The sequence below is a fragment of the Oryctolagus cuniculus genome, chromosome 10 (genome assembly GCF_051225735.1).
Source record: "Oryctolagus cuniculus isolate XC-2025 breed Fujian yellow rabbit chromosome 10, ASM5122573v1, whole genome shotgun sequence".
Classification (NCBI taxonomy): domain Eukaryota; kingdom Metazoa; phylum Chordata; class Mammalia; order Lagomorpha; family Leporidae; genus Oryctolagus; species Oryctolagus cuniculus.
In genome coordinates, this window is record NC_142876.1 from 22776953 (window position 1) to 22796728 (window position 19776).

At 39.4% G+C, this 19776-nt stretch overlaps 1 long non-coding RNA gene across 1 annotated transcript in view; it reads right to left on the reverse strand.

Moving 5' to 3' along the window:
• Positions 1–8778, reverse strand: part of LOC103349348 (uncharacterized) — a 196005-nt gene extending 187227 nt beyond the window's left edge. The window contains exon 1 of the long non-coding RNA XR_016213985.1: positions 8242–8778. This is a non-coding gene — a long non-coding RNA (uncharacterized LOC103349348). The remainder of the gene's footprint in view (positions 1–8241) is intronic.
• Positions 8779–19776: the final 10998 nt, after the last annotated feature.

Sequence of the window (19776 nt, forward strand, 5' to 3'; positions counted from 1 at the left end):
CAATTTTTTAATGCCTGAAATCATTAGTGGTATCTCTTTCTTTCATACTTGATAGTCATAATTTATATTATTTTCCTGATTTATCAAGGTTATTCACAATCCAAACAGCTGCCTTTTAGATTTGTTAATTCTTTTTTTCATGTGTCTTTTTCTATTTCACTGATTTTTGCTGTTATCTCTAATATTTATTTCCTTGCACTAACTTCTGCTCTTTTTTCCTTAGATGAATTAGATAAATTGCTTCTAAAATACAAGTTACCAGATAAAAATCTGCTAACTATATCAACCATTGAAATTAATGTCATATTCAAAATCCTCCAGCAAAGAAAATTCCAGGGCCACACTGTTTCCCTGGTTAGCTCACTGTTTATTTAAGGTAGAAGTAATAATGCCAATTTTACACAAATTATTTTGTAAAATAAAGGACAATCATACATCAACTCATTTTATAGAACATCAAAACATTACAATGCCAGCAAACCCCCCACCCTACAGACACAGAAAGAATACCTTTAGCTCAATATAATTAATAAGATAAAATAGTCTCCAAAAGTAATAACAAATGCAATCCAGCAACAAAAAGGATACTACTTCATGAAAAAGTGGGATTAATCCAGAAATTGAATACTGGTTTAACATTAGAAAAGCAACCAATATAAATTACCATCTTAACAGAATAAAAGACAAATATCTATGATAGTCTTAATATTTGCAGAGAAAGCCTTTGAAGACATTTAACATTTTTTCCTGATAAAAACTTATCAAACTAAGCATAATTGGAAATAAAGTAAATCCACCCAGAAAAAAGAAAACACAACTCTGCAACTAACACAATTATTATTGGTGAGAAGTTGAACAGTTTCTTGTACCATGAAGAATACAAAAACATGTTCACTCTTACCACTTCTGTTTAACATTGAATGGCATTCTAGCAGTGTAATTAGGCAATAGAAAAAAAAATAAAAATAAGGGGGCATACAGCCTGAAAAACAATAAGCAAAACTTTGTTTGCAGTTGATAGGATGCCTTTACAAAAAATGCCAAGTAATCTACAAAAACCTACTAGAATTAGTAAGTGAATTTAGCATGTTTAGAGGATATAAAGCCAATTTATAGAAATCAATCATGTCTCTATCTGTTAGCTACCATCATTTTTAAAACAAAATTGTTTAAAGAATGCCACATGGGCCGGCGCAGCGGCTCACTAGTCTAATCCTCCACCTTGCGGCGGCGGCACACCAGGTTCCAGTCCCAGTCGGGGTGCCGGATTCTGTCCCGGTTGCCCCTCTTCCAGGCCAGCTCTCTGCTGTGGCCAGGGAGTGCAGTGGAGGATGGCCCAAGTCCTTGGGCCCTGCACCCCATGGGAGACCAGGATAAGTACCTGGCTCCTGGCTTCAGATCAACGCGGTGTACCGGCTGCAGTGCGCCAGCCATGGCAGCCATTGGAGGGTGAACCAACGGCAAAAGGAAGACCTTTCTCTCTGTCTCTCTCCCTCTCACTGTCCACTCTGCCTGTCAAAAATAAAAAAAAATAATAAAAATAAATAAATAAAAAACAGTGGACAACTTATGCCACTTGACTTCAAGACTAATTGCATACTTACATTGATCAAGAAAGTTTGGGAGAGATATGAAAATAGATATATCTATATTAGAACAGAATATGAAGCCCTAAGTGGGCCCACAAAATGAACAATTAATTAATTTCCAACAAAGGTAATAACAGAATTCAATGGGAAAGTAGAATATTTTTAAGAAAAGATGCTAGAATAAATATACATCTATTTGTGGCAAAAAGAAAGAAACTCAACCCTTATCTCATATTGTGTACAAAAATTAGAGGTAAATCATTGACCTCAACATAAAATATGAAGTTATAAGATTATAGAAGGAAACATAGGAGAATACTTTTATTACTTGGGGTCTAGCAAATAACAAATAATAAAAGAAAATAATAAATGAGAACTCATAAAAAATTTTAAATCCTGCTTATTGGAAGGTAAGATTAAGAAAATAGACAAGTCAAAATCTTGGAGTTTTAGTTATAAAACATATCTAATAAAGTATTGGTATCCAAGCAATATAAAGAATGTATACAAGTCAATGACCAAAAAAAAGGAACAACTATATTTTTAAAAATAAACAACTTGAATAGACATTTCATACAGAAGAAAAGCACATGAAAAAGAACACAACATAATTAGTCATTGTGGAAATGTAAATTAAAACCACAATGAGTTACCATTATACACCCACTGAAATGGATAAAATTAGAGACTGACAACACCAAATGTTGGCAAAGATGTAATGCAACCTCAGATTCCATACATTGCTGGTGGGAGTACAGAATGTTAAACTGCTTTAGAAAATGGGCCTGTTTCTCATATAACCAAGCATAGCTGTATCCCAGCAATTCTACTCTCAGGTATTTACCCAAGAGAAATGAAAGCATATACCACAGATTTGTACAAAATGCTCATAAGTTTTAATCATGGCACAAAAAATTAGAAACACAAGTGTCCATTAATAGGAGTATGTAAGCAAAATGTGGTGTATTCATAGAATAAAATACTTTAAGCAATTTTTTAAAAAGATCCATGCATCTACATTAATGAAATTTAAAAAATATCATTCTGATTGAAAGAAACATTTCCCAAGAAAATGAACACTACATGATTGTCTTGTATAAAGAGCTAGAATAGGCAAAAGTAATGTAGAGTCTCATTTGTTAAAAGTCAGAACAGCAATTGCTTTGGAGATGTGGGGACAGGGATTAATTTAGAAGGGACATAAAAGGACATAGGAATCACGCATTTTTCAAAAGACATCAGCTGGTACACTTAAAATTTATACACCTCATGGTATGTAAACTATACTTAAAATTTTAAAACTATAAGGAGTAATTCAATTACACTTAATAACACTCATGCTGGCATGTTTGGAATGAAGTGTACTGATGTTTGCAACTTATCTTAAAATATATAAAAAATAAGACAAATAATACAGATTAGATGATGTATCTGTGCTAAAGAAAATATATCTAAATGGTAATCATAGCATCTGGGTGGGGTTGGGCACATGGATGTTTAATGTACTTTTATATTTTTTGCTTACAATTCTCACATTGATATGTGAATTTGGCAAAGTTCTGTGACACACCGTCGAGATATAAAATCAATTGCATCTGTATATAAGTAGAAAACAATTAGGAAATGCTTTTACAATAGCATCAAATATTTAGGAATATATTTAATAAAAGATAAAAAGTACACAGACTAAAAAGTATAAAAATACTGTGTATGACAGAAATTAAATGAAGTTTTTAAATAAATGAAGATATATATATATCACGTTCACAAGTTAGAATTAATAGTGTTAAGACTTCAGTCTCTCCATATTAACTGATAAATGTATTGAATGGAAACTAAATTTTCAGCAGACCTGCGGCAGTCATGTAGCCTGGCAGTTGAAAAGGCAGTTAAGATGCCTACATCCCATAATGGAATGCCTGTGATTGATTCCTGGCTCCACTTGCCCACTAATGCAGACCCTGGGAGGCAGCAGTAATGGCTCAAGTCATTGGGTTCCTGCCACTCATATGGAAGACCTTGGTCCAGTTCCTGGTGCCCTTCAATTGGTCCAGGTTCAGCAGCTGTGGCCATCTAGGGAGTGATCTCTCTCTCTCTCTCTCTCCTTCCCTCCTTTCCTCCCTCCCTCTCCAACCCCCTCAAATAGATAATTGTTTTTAATTCTAAGTTTATATCCTTTTAAAAATTGACAAGATGTTTCTATGACCTAAAGGGAAATGCAAGGAACCTAAGTTAGCCAAAGCAATTCTGAAAAAGAAAAACAAAACTGGAAGAACTGAACTACCTGATTTCAGAATTTGTTATATTTAGTTTCACAAAGGAAGAATGGCACTAGCATAAGAAAAGACTAACAGACCAATAGAAGACCAAAGTCCAGAAATAGTTTCATACATGTATGTTCAGTTGACTTTTTAATAGAAATGTTCCACCTCTGTTATAATTTTTTTTGAAAGACAGAGACAGAAACATAAAGAGATCTTCCATGTACTGGTTCATTCACCAAGTGGCTACAACAACCAGGGCTTACCCAAGCCAAAGCCAGGAGCCAGGCACTGCAGTGAGAACTCCCATGTCGGGGTCAAGGAACCCAGGTATTTCTGCATCACCTGCTATCTCCCAGAGTGCGCATTGGCAGGCAGCTGGAATTGACAGTGGACCTGTGACTGACACAGATTCTCAGAGGAATCCAAAACAGCAACTGAACACATCAAATGTCTGCCCCTATTCGGCTGATTTTCCCAAAGGTGCCAACATAGTTCAGTAAGTAAAGGATATCTCTTAACAAATGGTGATGAAACAATTGGGCATCCATATTTTTTAAGTTCAATCCTGACCCTCACTTAATCACAGGTACAAAAATTGCATTAAAAGTGCACAATAAGCCTAAACAGAAAAGCAGTTCAAGTCCTTTGCTCATTTTTTAAAAGTTTTTATTTAATATTTTTTTATTTATTTTCATTTTATTTGAAAGAGAGAGAGAGAGAGAGACCATCCACCCACTGACTCTCTCCCCAGATGCCAGCAACAGCAGGAGCCCGGCCAGGCCAAAGCCAGGAGCCTAGAACTCAATCTGTGTATCTCACGTAAGCAGGTGGCAAGGGCTCAATGAGCCATCATGTGCTGCCTCATCAGTGCACATTAGCAAGAATCTGGGATGGGAAGCACAACTCGGACTAACACCAAATACTCAGATATGGAATATGGGTGTCTTAACCACTACACCAAACATTTACCACCCTTGCTCATTTTTAATTGGGTTATTTGTTTTTCTGCCACTGAGTTGTAAAAATTATTTGAGTTTTGGATATTATCCCTTAGAGTAAAACTTCCAGAGAAAAAAAAACACAAATGTTTACAACCTTGTAGTACGCAAAGATTTCTTTGCACTCAGAAAGTCAGATTGCATTTTTTAAAATTGGTAAGCTAGACTTCATTAAAATTTAAACCTCTGTTCTTCAAAAGATATTGCAGACATCTTGTGACTTTGACTGGTGTTTTTAGCCCTTGTTTATACTCCTGTGGAACTGTGGTCTTTCTACTTCTTACTTGTTGAATATTATGGTTAGTGATGCATTAAACCTGTGATTGTAGAATAGATAGAAATTATGTTTTTGCAAAAATTAAAGAGGAAGGAGGGGGTTTAAGGGAGGGATGGGGGAAGGAGGGAAGTATGGTTATCTTCTTAGAACTGTTCTCTTTATATTAATAAAACATTTTAAAAAGAAAAAAATGAGAGCCACACATTAGGAGAAAATACTTTCTAAACACCATTTGGAAAAAGAATTGTACTCCTTTTGTTATAATGCACTATTAATAAGATAGACAATCTAATTTAAAAAGCCAAAAGGGTAAACAAAAGCTTCCGTAAGAGAACATATGAATGATCAAGGAAGAATTAAGAAAAAATACATGTCACTGGTCATCAGGGAAATGAAAAACAAAACCACAATGAGATATCACATCACACTCATTAGAATGGAAAAAAAGTAAAAAGTCTCACCATACTGGTTGTGGGTCAGAGCTCCAAGACACAGTTCATGGAATAGAAAACGGTAGGACCATGTTGGAAAACTGATCATCAGTTTCTTATTAAGTTGAACGTAGACATAGTATGTAACCCAGAAAAAAAATGCCCACAAAAATTTGTACATGGTTGCATAGCAGTTCAGCCCATAATAGTACCAAACCAGAAACAACTCATCCATTCACATTTTGAAGGGCGTATAAGTGAATTGCTTTGCTCATACAATAGAATATTAATCACCAAAAGGAGTCAATGTATGATACACCCAGTACCACACAGAACTCTCCACTCTGTGCTGGGAGAACGAGCTAGATACATAAGAATACTACTTATTTGAATGTATGAATTTATCAACCAGCCTAACAAACTCACAGTGGTGGGTTATACTGCTTGATTTGCAAGAGGATAGTTGTGGTGTGGGGAGGAGAAATTGACCCCAAAAGAACCAAAGAATTTTCTGGGGTGATTCATTGGGTTGATAGATACTTGAATGTATACATTTATCAAATCATCAGATAAAATACTTTCTCCCTCTCTTTCTCCCTCTCCCTCTCTTTCTCCCTTTCCCTCTCTCTCTGTCTCTGTCTCTTCCGCTTACTGTAACACTACCTTTCCAATAAAATAATAAATATTTTTTAAAAAAAAATAGAAAAGAAACAAAAAATTAAAATAAACATTAAAAGCAATGAAGACTTGGAGACAATTTCTCTTGGTAATACTTAGGTAACTTTTCATGGTTTTGGATTCATTTTTCTAATGTGTGTTTGGCTTGTATTATGTGAAGCTTAAAAGCTTATTAATGCTAAAGTCACATCTTAACCTCTTCCACACATTAAAACTGTCAATCAAATTTTATTATGTGAATGAAGTACTTTACCTTAAATCTGTCAAGATAATTGCTGAGATTAAGTTAAATGGAAAGAAAAATAAAAGTAACACGTAGGACAGGAAGTTATTTTTAAATTAAAGAAGTTTCTATAAGGAATTGTAAAGCACTGTGGCACTATGATATATTCACTTTCCTATAATATCTTTCCATCTTGGCAAATGTGTGTAGGGCTTAACTCTCCGAAACATACTAAGGAAACCAAATGGAACCTCTCTGCCTTCAGCTGCACAGAGTTAGAAACCCTGATTTGACTGCCTTAAACAATCAGGCATTTCTTATCTCCTATAACTAGATGATCTCCAGGGACAGTTCATTTGCTGGCTCATTGGTATCATCTTTCTATTCTAAATTTCTCCTCAGAGCAGCACTTCTCAAAGCTCCAAGATAGTGACGGTAGCTATGATCACATCCAGGAAAAGCCATCATATCTTTCTGCTTGCCTCTGTTAAATAGTCAACTAATGCCTGCTAGCACACTCCTCCAGAATTTCATCGCATGCCCATAATTCATTAACAAGGGAAATGAGACCAACACACAACCTAAGCCAGCACTTGTTGGCAGCCCATCTTCCACTTTGAAGTACTTGAGTTTGATTCTCTACTTTGGCCCCTGACTTCACTTTTCTACTAAAGTGGACCCTGGAAGGCAGCAGCAATGACTCAAGTAATTGAGTTGCCACAACCCACATGGGAGACTTAAATTAAGTTCCATGCTCCCAGATGTGGCCAGGCCCAACTCCTGCTGATGCAAACATTTGGGGAGTGAACGAATGAATGGGAGTGCTCGCTCTCTGTCTCTCTCACTCTTGCCCTCACTCTTTCTCTCTTCCTGTCAAATAAAATACAATAAATTAAAATACAAGAAAAAATTGAATGCAACACTGAGTCATCAAGAAAATAAATTTGATTCTTAAAGATCTATTAATTTTTCATTTTACTCTTGCATGAATATCTCACTCTGGGTTATTTTTTTTTCCACCTGTAAAGGAAAATCAAATTGAAAACCACCACAAGTCAAAGCCAGCTTCCCAAATCCTTGGCCCCCTTTAAGAGGCTCAAGAACATGTGCTGACTTTTGGACCAGCACAGAGGAAATTAAAGCAATTCTCACTCTTTACGTGCTATTTACTGCTCTCTACATCACTAAACTGTATTTATTTCTTGGTTTGCAGCACAGTGATTGTAGAATAAGTGCTAAGCAGCAAATGACTTCCCTGCTGCCGAAATTGGTGGTGATTTTGCTCTCAGTGGAGCGCATTACATGACCCCTCAATGATGGTAAATGGCTGTGGGCTTTTTTCCCACCTCTAATTGTCATGATGTGTAGGACTGGTGAGTGGTCTCACAGACAGACAACTTTTTACATAGTGGCGTAAGATCCTAAACTCTAGTATTCTCACATAGGGCATGCTGCCACCCATTGTCTGCAGAATCTTTATCTACTAGAATGTTTGTGGTGCCCCTTAGCTGACCACCTTTCCTTGAGGCAGTAGCCCTTCTCCTACTGTAGAACCAGTTGAATGTGCACACGGTAATTGAACATTCATAGAACTCCTGCATTCAGATGACGTTACAAGTTACGGTTTAGTGAATGTTGGAATCTCATTTTGATTTGAACGGAGATCTGAATCTGTTCTCTTCTTCTCAACTTTTACCCTTGAAAGAAGCAAGATTGGCCATTCTATTACTGTCGATATGCTATCCTAAACATTTCTTGGCCAATCTTAGGACAACTCTTACCTTCAACATGTTCAGCCACCTCCAGAGCATCGGAGTGTCCTTAAGTCTACTGTTGCAGTAAAGAAATGATTGTAAAAAATCATGCCTCCGGCTGGCGCCGCAGCTCACTAGGCTAATCCTCCGCCTAGCGGCGCCGGCACACCGGGTTCTAGTCCCGGTCGGGGCACCGGATTCTGTCCCAGTTGCCCCTCTTCCAGGCCAGCTCTCTGCTGTGGCCAGGGAGTGCAGTGGAGGATGGCCCAAGTACTTGGGCCCTGCACCCCATGGGAGACCAGGAGAAGCACCTGGCTCCTGCCATCGGATCAGCGCGGTGCGCCGGCCGCAGAACGCTGGCTGTGGCGGCCATTGGAGGGTGAACCAACAGCAAAAAAAGGAAGACCTTTCTCTCTGTCTCTCTCTCTCTCTCACTGTCCACTCTGCCTGTCAAAAAAAAAAAAAATCATGCCATCATGCCTCAGTTTCCTCAACTGTAAGCGGAGAATGTATCTTAACAATGGCAATAAATAACCCAACGTTCCCCATTCTCAGAGCAAGCAATGGTTTCCCAGGGAATCAAAACAGCCTGATCTTATAATCAACGTGTTCTCAATCCTGGCTCTCTCGGAATCACCTGGGGAGCTTTAAAAAGTTCTGACACCAGGGTTCCCCTCCTTCTAATTTATATTTAATTGGTCTGGGCTGCAGCCTGGGCTTGGGGCTGTCTTTTAAAGCTTCCTAGATGATTCTAATGTGCAGCCAGGGTTGAACACCATTTATAGAAAGCAGTGGTTCTCAAAGTGTGTTCCCTCAGCAAGTTGCATTGGCATCATCTAAGAACCTGTTAGAAATGCACATTCAATTCAAGCTTGGCTCCAGATCAATTAAATGAGGAATTCTGGGGATGGAGCCCAGTAACTTTTATCCTATCCTTACTCCAGGAGATTCTGATACATGCTAAGCTGGAGGACAACTAGAGGCAATTCTTTCCAGATTTAACATTCTGTGAGTTCACCCTGCTTCCTATTAAGCAGATCTTATGGCCTTAAAAAGGACATGTATGTTCTTGAAAGCAATCTGTGACATAATCACACAACTCCATGGTAGGATTGCCTGAGTCTTGCTACCTTCCTTGAGCCAGCTCAGCCACGTTCATAATGCCCCCGGGACTGGTTGCATAGGGCCTATGAAAAGTTCTCTCCTTTCCATGCTGCACCCAGGTCTCCCACATGGGTGGCAGGACCCAAGTACTTGAACCATCTCCTACTGCCTCCCAGGATGCACATCATCAGCAAGCTGGACCAGAAGAGCAGCTGTAACTCAAACCAGATGCAGGTGTCTGCAACGCAAATGCTGCAGCAAACTCCTTTTTTTAATTTTTTAAATTCATCACATTTTTAAATTTAATCAGATTTAAATTGCTAGGATGGTAATGGTATGAGAGAAAACAATGATTGCAATGGTTTTTCAAAACAATAGCTACCTCATGACAAGGACAGTGTTTGCTGACAATATGAATTTTGAATGATGCTTCCCTTGCTTAGTATCAAAATAAGTTCTGCCACCTTGGAGAGTTACTGTTCACCCTTTAGAGGTGTGTGTGTGTGTGTGTGTGTGTGTATGCATGTGTATTACATGCAAGGGTTCCCCACAGGAGACCAAAATGACATGGGAAGAAGGGCAGGTGCAGATCTTTGCCTCCTGCTCATGAAAGAATGGTCCAAGAACAGCAATTAGAATGTAAATCCCATTCTGAGCTGTTCTGCTCAAGTTCTATTCTAGCCCAACTCCTATTTCTGGATTCTACTATTCTGAATTATTGTATACTTAGGTTATTGTGACAAAGGGAGATGTGAGACAATGCCATGGGCTAGAGATAAGGTTTTCCTAAAGGGGAAGGTTTCATTGTGAGGGATTGAAAAAAAATATCTCTCTCTCTTTCTTTCTCTCTCTCTGAAGGAGAAGGAGAAGAAGGAGGGGGCAGGAGTGGAGGAAAATAAGGATGAAGAAGAGGAGGAGAAGGAGGAGGTGGAAGAGGAAGAGGAAGAAAAGGGTGATGTTCCTAAGACAAAGAGGCGAAGTTTTTCCTTTTGCCTTGGTTTCTGGGAATGGTGACTTAGAATTTAGTTTTTTCTTCATTATTAATTCCCTCAAGTTAATTCTCTCACTCTGTCACCAACCTTTAGTAAAGACCATTGCATAGAAAGCAAATTTGTGCTGGTTGCATGGATAATTAAAGCCCAAGGACTCACAAGACACCACAGCTTCTCCGCCTAGTTGGGGCCAGCACTACTGTGGCATCACCATATCATGGGCAATTATTCATCTCAGAGTTGCAGGAAGTAGATGCCAGCAGTCAAGCAAGCAGAGGTCTAGGGTGGGCTGAGAGTAGCTACAGCATCCATTCACTTAGGAATGAAGGCGATAAAAATTCTATTAACCTCCTGAGTGCAGAGCTTCACTCAAGTTAGAGTAAAATTAAGAACAAAGAAGGTTTTAACAGGAGACTCTCTGTGAGCCAAAAAACTTACGATTGTTGGATAATTTTCCTTGCCATCATACATTTCATGTGTTACAGATTTTGCATGAATGGTACAGAATGCATCAGATCTTCCAATGCTTTGATAAAATATGAGACTCTTATTTGGTGATGAAAATTATCGCAAAAAAAGTCACACATGTATTCCAAACACCTACAAACTTCTACATATAATTAATACTTGTTCTGTTGTATTGGTCTGAAATACCGCAAAACAAGCACAAACACAGGCATCTCAAAAATACCAGAAAACACATATCTAAATAAAATTTCTAACATACTATCTACATACACCCCAGTGTATCATCCAGCAGCCCCGAGCTACTCACACCCATCTGAAGCCCCTGGCTTAGAAGATCACAGGACTTGGAATCAAATAAATCTGGATTAGACTCTCCATGTAGCCATTTACAGGCTGTGAGACTCTAAATCTCAGTTTTCCAGACAATGCCCCTTAAATGGTCTTTGAAAAAATTTACATGAGATGATGCTTATAAATCATCTGGCTTTGCCCTTATGTTTTTGTGCCTACCACATAGTAAATGCTCAATAAATGCCAACCACTGTTAACAGTTGCTATTGTTGGTCTGAAGCTCGCTGAGGTCAGAAGAAACAGAATAATACCTTTCTCTGTGTAAATAAGCCCACAGGGAACGTTCCTTTGCAAGGAAAGAGTTAATGAAAAGATTTCAGTGATAGATAATAAAGAAAATCCCACCACAACAGACTAGTGATGGTCTAAGGGATGATGAGTAGTTACTTACTGTATTTATTATCCAGAGAGGAATACAGATTATATATTTCATGAGCCAGATGGGAATAGTTATTTAACTACAGTAACGACTACTCTAAATGGCTCTATTGAATCTCTACTTAAAAGTGTACTTCAGAAGAGTTGCAGGCTATGAGGGAATAAAGCAAGAAACAAATGTAATGGTTAAAGGATATTTTTGCTGAGGCTTAATTAAACTTCAGATTTTGTACCATTCTGTATATAATCTTCAAAAGATTTTTTTCAGGAAAGATAGACCAGAAAGGGTGCTATGAAATTAGCCTTAGAGCTATGTAGATTTTGAAGGGCCCTTAAGAAAAAAAATGTAAAAAAAATACAGATTTCAATTTGAAGCAAGAAATTGAAATTGCTTTCTGGCATCCCACACTTCCAGCAGCATTGGTACCTACTTGAAATGAACAACTGCTAAAGGAAACAGCTGGTTGAAAGCTGTTACTGCAAAGCAAAGTGCAATATGCATGCTGTAATTAGTTTGCAATCATTACTCAGTCCACTGTTGGAGCAAAACCTGGATTTGATCACACCAGAAGCATTCCGGTGAGTGAGCAAAATTCAAGACAATTCTCTCCCCAAATCCAAATAGAACTCTCACCTCCACTACACCTGCTGATATGATGAGTTTTTAAATACAGTCACAATGACAATGGGCCCTAGAGTGTTATGTAAAACAAAGGTTTCAGGCCGGCGCCGTGGCTCAATAGGTTAATCCTCCACCTTGCGGCGCCGGCACACCGGGTTCTAGTCCCGGTCCGGGCGCCGGATTCTGTCCCGGTTGCCCCTCTTCCAGGCCAGCTCTCTGCTATGGCCAGGGAGTGCAGTGGAGGATGGCCCAGGTGCTTGGGCCCTGCACCCCATGGGAGACCAGGAAAAGCACCTGGATCCTGGCTCCTGCCATCGGATCAGCGCGGTGCGCCGGCTGCAGCGGCGGCCATTGGAGGGTGAACCAACGGCAAGGGAAGACCTTTCTCTCTCTGTCTCTCTCTCTCACTGTCCACTCTGCCTGTCAAAAAAATAAATAAATAAATAAATAAATAAATAAATAAAATAAAAAAAAAACAAAGGTTTTCTGCTTTCCCTGAAAGTAAGACATACTCAAAAATAATAGCCAAATTCTTTTAGTGTTTTCTATATGCTAGATTGGCATTGTCCAAATGAAATATAACTCAAGTATCAAATGTGAACCACATAAAGAATGAAATATACTGGTAGCCACATTCTTTTTTTTTTTTTTAGAAAGGAAGTTAGTTTTAATGGCATATGTTATTTAACATAGTCTATCCAAAACATCTTTTTGATATGTAATCAATAAAAATTCATTAATGAGATATGTTCAATGCTTTTTCCTACAATGACTTCTAAATCTGGTAAGTCAAGTACACTTACAGCACATTTTAGTTTGAACTAGCCACATTTCAAGTGCAGAACAGCCACATGTAGCAAGTGTGTTCCACATAGAAAACTGTGGTTCCAAATTATTTACATGGATTATAGAATTTAATTGTCCTAATAATCATGTGATATAATAATTATTACTCTGTGGATTAGCGATATCAGATGGGGTAATAGATATAAATTTTTGTCACTATAATGAAATGCCTGAGGCAGACTAACTTTCTAAGTAAAAGAGTTTTATTTAGCTCAGACTTCTGGAGAAACAGGGGCCTGTTGCTGGCATCAGCCTGGCTGTGGTGAGGACCTCATGGCTGTACTACCTCATAGCATATCCCATCTTGGCAGTAGCACAAGTGTAAAGAAAAGATCACTTGACTCAATGGAGTGCAAGAGAGAGACTGGTGGAGCCAGGCTCAGACTTTTATAACAACCCTCTCATGAGAACTAACCAGGGTCACATGAGAAATACTTTAATCCCTTCTGAAGGCATGTCCCCAATTGACTCAAGACCTCTCTTCCTAGAGGGGCCCACCTTTTAAAAGTTCCACATCACCTCCCAACACCACCACCGGGAGGACCAGGCTCTCAACACACGAGCCACATCTAAAAGATAGCACTCAACTAGAAAAAAGGGGCACAAGAAGAACAAGAAGCTCATCAAGGTCATCAAGCTAGGAGGTGGCAGACTCAGGGAGAATCCAGGTGACCTGACTTCAGAGCCTGCCCCTCAGTGTTGTGCTATGTTGCCTCATGTGCTTGTCTGTGTGGCTCACAGACCGTGCTACCAGACCAGTGAGAGAGTTTGAAAATAATAAAGATCATCATGAAAAGTTACCAAGACAAAATATAGACTTCATTATTGAGCCCTCTGCAAGGCAACCACCTTATGGGGTAAACACTGTTATGAGTTCCACCTCTCTCAAAACTGAGGCAAAAGGGCTATTATTTTCTCAAGGTCACAAAGCTAGGATATATTGCAGCTGTGATTTGACACCCGGATTCCTGGCTCCAGAACCTAAGCATTAATCACTGGTTTGGTTCTATTAACAGATCTGACTAATAAAATACTCATGGACAAAGAACCACTCCACAGCAAGTATGAATAATAATAACTTCTGAAGACCACAGAGTTGAAACACGGAAACTGAGCCAACTAACTTAATTCAAGAAGTAAAGTAGAAAAGAGTACATTGAGTGTAGATTAAAAATTGTGAATTTGCTTGATAAGGAAAAAAAATTATGGAGTTTATTATCATGTATCCAGCAAGGCATGAGAAATGGATAGAAATCCTGCAAACACTCTAAATTCCCATTTCATGGTCCACAACAGTGTTATTTTCTCATGCTATTTGTTCCAAGGTATCTCCCATAAGAATCACTGTTTAGGATAATAAAGATCAGCATATGAAAGGAAGATCCCTTTATAAAAAGGTGTATTTATTTATTTGAAAGAGTTACAGAGAGAGAAAGAGAGAGACAATCTTCCATTTGCTGGTTCCTTCCCCAGATGGCTGCAACAACCAGGGCTAGACCATACTGAAGCCAGGAGCCAGGAGCTTCTTCCAGGTCTCCCACGAGGGTAGCAGGGGCCCAAGTATTTGAACTATATTCCATTGCTTTTCCCGGACCATTATCAGGGAGCTGGATCAGAAATGGAGGAGCTAGGACACGATCTGGTGCTCACATAGGGTGCCGACATCACAGGAGGCAGCTTTACCCACTATGCCACAATGCTGGTCCCAAAGCAAGATCTTTAAGTAATCATATATTCCAGCTACTTTATGCAAATACAAAAGCTTATATAAATGTAGTGTGATAACTATTTTTGCTGAAGTATCAACAATACAGAAAACAATCTGGAAATAATGTCTGTCAGTGGTTATGGAAGTGTAGAGAAAAACACAGGAATCTTAATTTCTGCAATGACAATCTCTCTAATGCTTGAATTTTCACAACCAGCCTAGATTACATTGGTTGAAAAATGATAGAAGAGATAGATATGTGATTGATAGATAGTAGATAAAAGGTAGGTGGTAGAGGATGGTGATAGATAAATAGAAAGATTAAAGAATAGAGAGTTGCATTTTAATACTCCTCCATGGTGTTGGTTTCATTCCATCTCTCATTAGGAAAGATTAGTTTCAGATGTGTTCTTGCCTCTTTGGCAAACACTGCATTACACAGCCTGAGATCTGCCTGGAAAAAGATGTAGTTCTATGTGGGCAAGCAACAGAGCTGGAAAAAGTCTGGCACTGGGCATCCCTCAGAGGAGAAATCAAAGTTGAGTCACTGGGGAAAACAGAAAGGAAGAGAACTCAGAAGGTCATTCAAAGTCCTTGTACTTCTGTTATATAAATGCAAGAAGGAATTGTATCCACTATTAACTGTTTCCTTAGAGATTTAGCTTTCAAATTTTGTCACAGCTTTGACCTAAACCCTTTATGCTATCTCCCTGCTTAATCTCCTCTGTTCCAAGGACAAATCTGTTATATTCCCAGAACAGGCCTCTCCTTTGTCTTCTAAATCTACATATACAAACTGGGGAATGAGACCAAATGTGTTCACCAAAAGCCACATACACAAATGTACATAGCAGAATCTGCGTAAGAGCCAAACCTGGAACAACTTCATGCAGGAATGGGAATGGATGAGCCGCAGCTACTCATGAAGGAAGCTCTTAAACAAGATCTTGAGCAAAAGCAGACAGACACAAAGTATAGTCACATTCAAGTAGTAGCGCTTGGAAGAAACAGAAAATCGACTTCCATGGTACAGGCAGTGTTTTATTTCTTGATATGGGAGCTGGTTACATGTGTTCAGTATGAACCAATTCATCATATACATTTTTATGTACATTTCTCTGCGTGTGTTTTAGAGATACAGAATTTTTAAATAGGGGCAGGTGCTGTGACCTGTGATGCTGGCATCCTTTAGGGGCACCAGTTCATTTCCCAGCTGCTCTGCTCCCAATCCAGCTCCCTGCTAATGCCCTAGGAAAAGCAGCAAAAGATGGCCCACGTGCTTGGGCCCCTGCAACCCATTTGGGAGGCCTGGAGGAAGCCCCTGGCTCTGGCTTCAGCCTAACCTGGCCATTGCATTGGCCATTGCAGTCACCTGGGGAGTGAATCAGCAGATCAAAGATTTCTCTCTCTGCCTCTCTTTGTCTCTGTGTTATTCTTTCAAAATAAAAAATATATCTATTTTTAAAAAGTTTTAAAATGTTTTTAAGGAAAAATCTCACAAGTTGAACAATAAATTTATTCCCTGATAAAGAACATAAATTTCAAAATATTCCTTAAGTAAGAATGATTTTGCATGCTTGCTGAGTTCTTCTGTGCCTTCTTTGGTCTTGGAAATCCAGATCAGAAGACACCTTATCCATCTTCCAAGTACATTCACCTGGAAGTCATTCATTGTCTCATGGACTGCTTCAAGGTGTGATCTTTTGAGAAATATTCACAACATTCATGCTGTCAATTTTCCTGTATGATTCCAGAGAAATAAAAATTGGATTGATTTTCACAAGTGCTCCCAAGAAGAGAGAAAAAAGGAGAAGATGATGAAGATAAAGACAGATAGATAGATGATGGATAGATATATTAGACAGATAGATAGATAGATAGATGATGGATGATGGATGATAGATACATAGATAAATGATGTATAGATAGATAATAGATACAGATCAGGAGGAGAGAGAAGGAAGAAGAGGAGGAGGGAAGAGATGAGGAGAAGGAAAGAAGAGGAGGAAGAGGAAGAAAAGAGAGAAGTGGAGGGTGAGAGAATGAGGGGAGGAAGAAAGCAGAATGAGGAGAAAGAAGAAGGAAGAGAAATGGGGAGGGAAGTGGAACCGGAAATGAAGGGGGCAGAGGAAAAGAACAGAGGGGACAGGCAAGACTAGGAAGAGGATGCTCTGTAGAGGTCTGTAAACAGCAGATATTTTGGTTTGGAAATGCCCTGTAGTTGGGTTACTTAGTCAGAGTACTGGTTTCACTCTGCACATTAGCTGGCTTTTAGAATTGAGCCATAAAACTAAAATCAGTAGGAGAGGGCTGCAGCTTAGGGGAAGCCAAATAAAAACCAAATGCCTGGACTAAGAAGCAAAAAAAAAAAAAAAAAAAAAAAAAAAGAGTCCCACAAGACTCATCGTCAAGCCTTGGGCTGTGAAGACGGCTTTGGAAATGTGAAGATAGGTAAGAAACAGCCAGAGTGCATCAGAGCTGATGGATGCTGAGGGCTCCAGGAAGGATGGCAGCATTTGAGTGCTCACTTTGTCCAACATGAAGGTGATGGTGAGTGGAAGCTTGGATAAAGGTCCCTGAAGCAGACCACAGAGAAAAGCAGAAGTTCTCCTGGCTACCCCTAGAGTCATAGAAATATGGAAAATGCTAGAAGACCTGGAGATGCTGGGAATGAAAGTTCACACATCAGTTGCAAAGGACTGAAGCCACCATTCCCAGCGGCTGGGCCCACTCAGCAGCCAAGGAGCTTGTTCCAAACAACTCAGTGGCCAATAGCCCAGCCACTCTAAAACAAGGAAATACAAGAGCCCACCCTGCCATTATCCCCCAAGCATACAGTAAATAATTAGACCTCCATACTGGCACCATCTTGCAGAAAAGATGATGAATGGGGCAGCTCTCACAAGGTCTGGGTATTTTCCTAAAGCAATCAAGTATAGGCTATCTAGATGGTTTAAACAAAGGGGATGAACTTTGATTGGATTGAAAGGGTTCTGTTGAAAGCAGAACACATTGTGCTATTTTTAATTGACAAGCATAAGTTTCCTGAGATCCATCAGGTGTGCATTCTTAAGGGGAAAAAAAAAAGCATCTAACTTTAAAGAAAATCCAGAAACACGGAAGCTCTATCTGCAAATGCAGTGTGAGAACATCATTGGCTTCAATACATGAGACAAGAACCCCCCCACGTAATTCATGTCCAATTAACTCGTCTAGAGTACCCTTTCCAATCAAAATGTATATTAGACCACCAGCATGTTTTAATGTTATTGCTTTTATGGAAGATATTTGATGAAAACTCCAGATAGCAATTTTCTTTGATTTCTTCTAACAAAACAGATTAGTGACCTCTACGTATTTTCCTGTCAGCCAAGATTTGCATCAAAATGGCAGCTTCAAGAGATAAGCGTTCCAAAAGAAGACACCAAACACAAAGCCTTATATCAAGGATGAAATACAGTTGTGTGGACCATGAAGAGAAAAGATTATCTCCCCTTCTAACACAGTTACTGTGAAGTGTATCTATCTGTATATATTATAAATACCCTATACATTCTGCCAGGAATAAAGCTAAGCTGTCAGATGAAAGACTTCGGCCTCTTCAAATGTAAAACGAATGATGTGCAATGGAAAACCACAGAGGTCCTTTCTACCTCTGAACACTGTGGCTTGAGAGTGAGGGCAGATTAAAAGTGGACTGATCATAAAAATGCTGTCTATGTTATTCCACGTGCTCAAATTCAGTAGATGCAGTAGTTTTACCATTGGCTGCCAATCAGCACCTGGAAGAACATCTTGAACATAACAGTTATTTGATATTGGTTAGTGCTGACAAAAATTCCTGCAAGTGGTAAATGTTTCTCAAATGGACTCCTTACAACCATATTCCATGACAAAATACTGGGTGATTTTGCAAAGAATTCAGCTCTCAAGAGGCACTAGGACTTATATCAGGTTTCACAAGGATTGTATTTTTCAAAAAATGTATTCATAGACAGGAAATGAATGAAACTTTCTGCAAAGATGTCTGTGATTTCAATTTCACTCATAAAATCAGAATGCCACAATTAAGACGCAAGTTAGAGATTAACCAGGGAAATGCCCAAATATTAAAATGAGGAAACTGAAGAAGCAGTTAATATTCCTAAATACAAATAGTTATGCCATGATGGAATCAGAGTACCTACTCGTACTCAAGTGCCAGGTTTCTGTCTCCCTATTGCACTATACAACCATCCCAGGAGCAGAAGATACTGGCTGGATATTTCTATCCTGATTTTTTTTTTTTTTTTTTTTTTGACAGGCAGAGTGGATAGTGAGAGAGAGAGAGAGAGAGAGACAGAGAGAAAGGTCTTCCTTTGCCGTTGGTTCACCCTCCAATGGCCACCGCGCTGATCCGAAGGCAGGAGCCAGGTGCTTCTCCTGGTCTCCCATGGGGTGCAGGGCCCAAGCACTTGGGCCATCCTCCACTGCACTCCCGGGCCACAGCAGAGAGCTGGCCTGGGAGAGAGGCAACCGGGACAGAATCCGGCATCCCGACCAGGACTAGAACCCAGTGTGCCGGCGCCTCAAGGCGGAGGATTAGCCTAGTGAACCTCGGCGCCGGCCTCTGAATTTAATACTATTGGTATCACTCATAGCCAGAAACCAGGGTATGTAGGTCCTAATTATTTTAGTATCAAGCCATACGTCATTGGCGATCTTTTTTTTTTTTTCAGTTTTTAAGGTTTTATTTAAACACAAATAAAATGTGGACCTGAGCTGTCTATTACTTTCTTCAGTGCGCAGCCTGGCATTGGGGTTGGTACCTCTGATGGGCAGCTGGGCTGCTCCCTCCGTGATGGCTTCCCGGTTCTAGGAGGAAGTGTTGTGAGCAACCTCCACGCGGGAAGATTCGTTGCACATCAGCAGCACCTCCAGCTCCTTGATATTGTGAACTGGGAACTTCCGGAAGCCACTGGGCAGCATGTGCTTTGTTTTCTTGTTGCCCACATAACCAATGTTGGGCATCAAGATCTGGCCTTGGATCTTCTCGGCACCCTGTTGCAAATACCTGTGAGTTTCTGCCAGGTACGCCTAATCCTGACATTTCA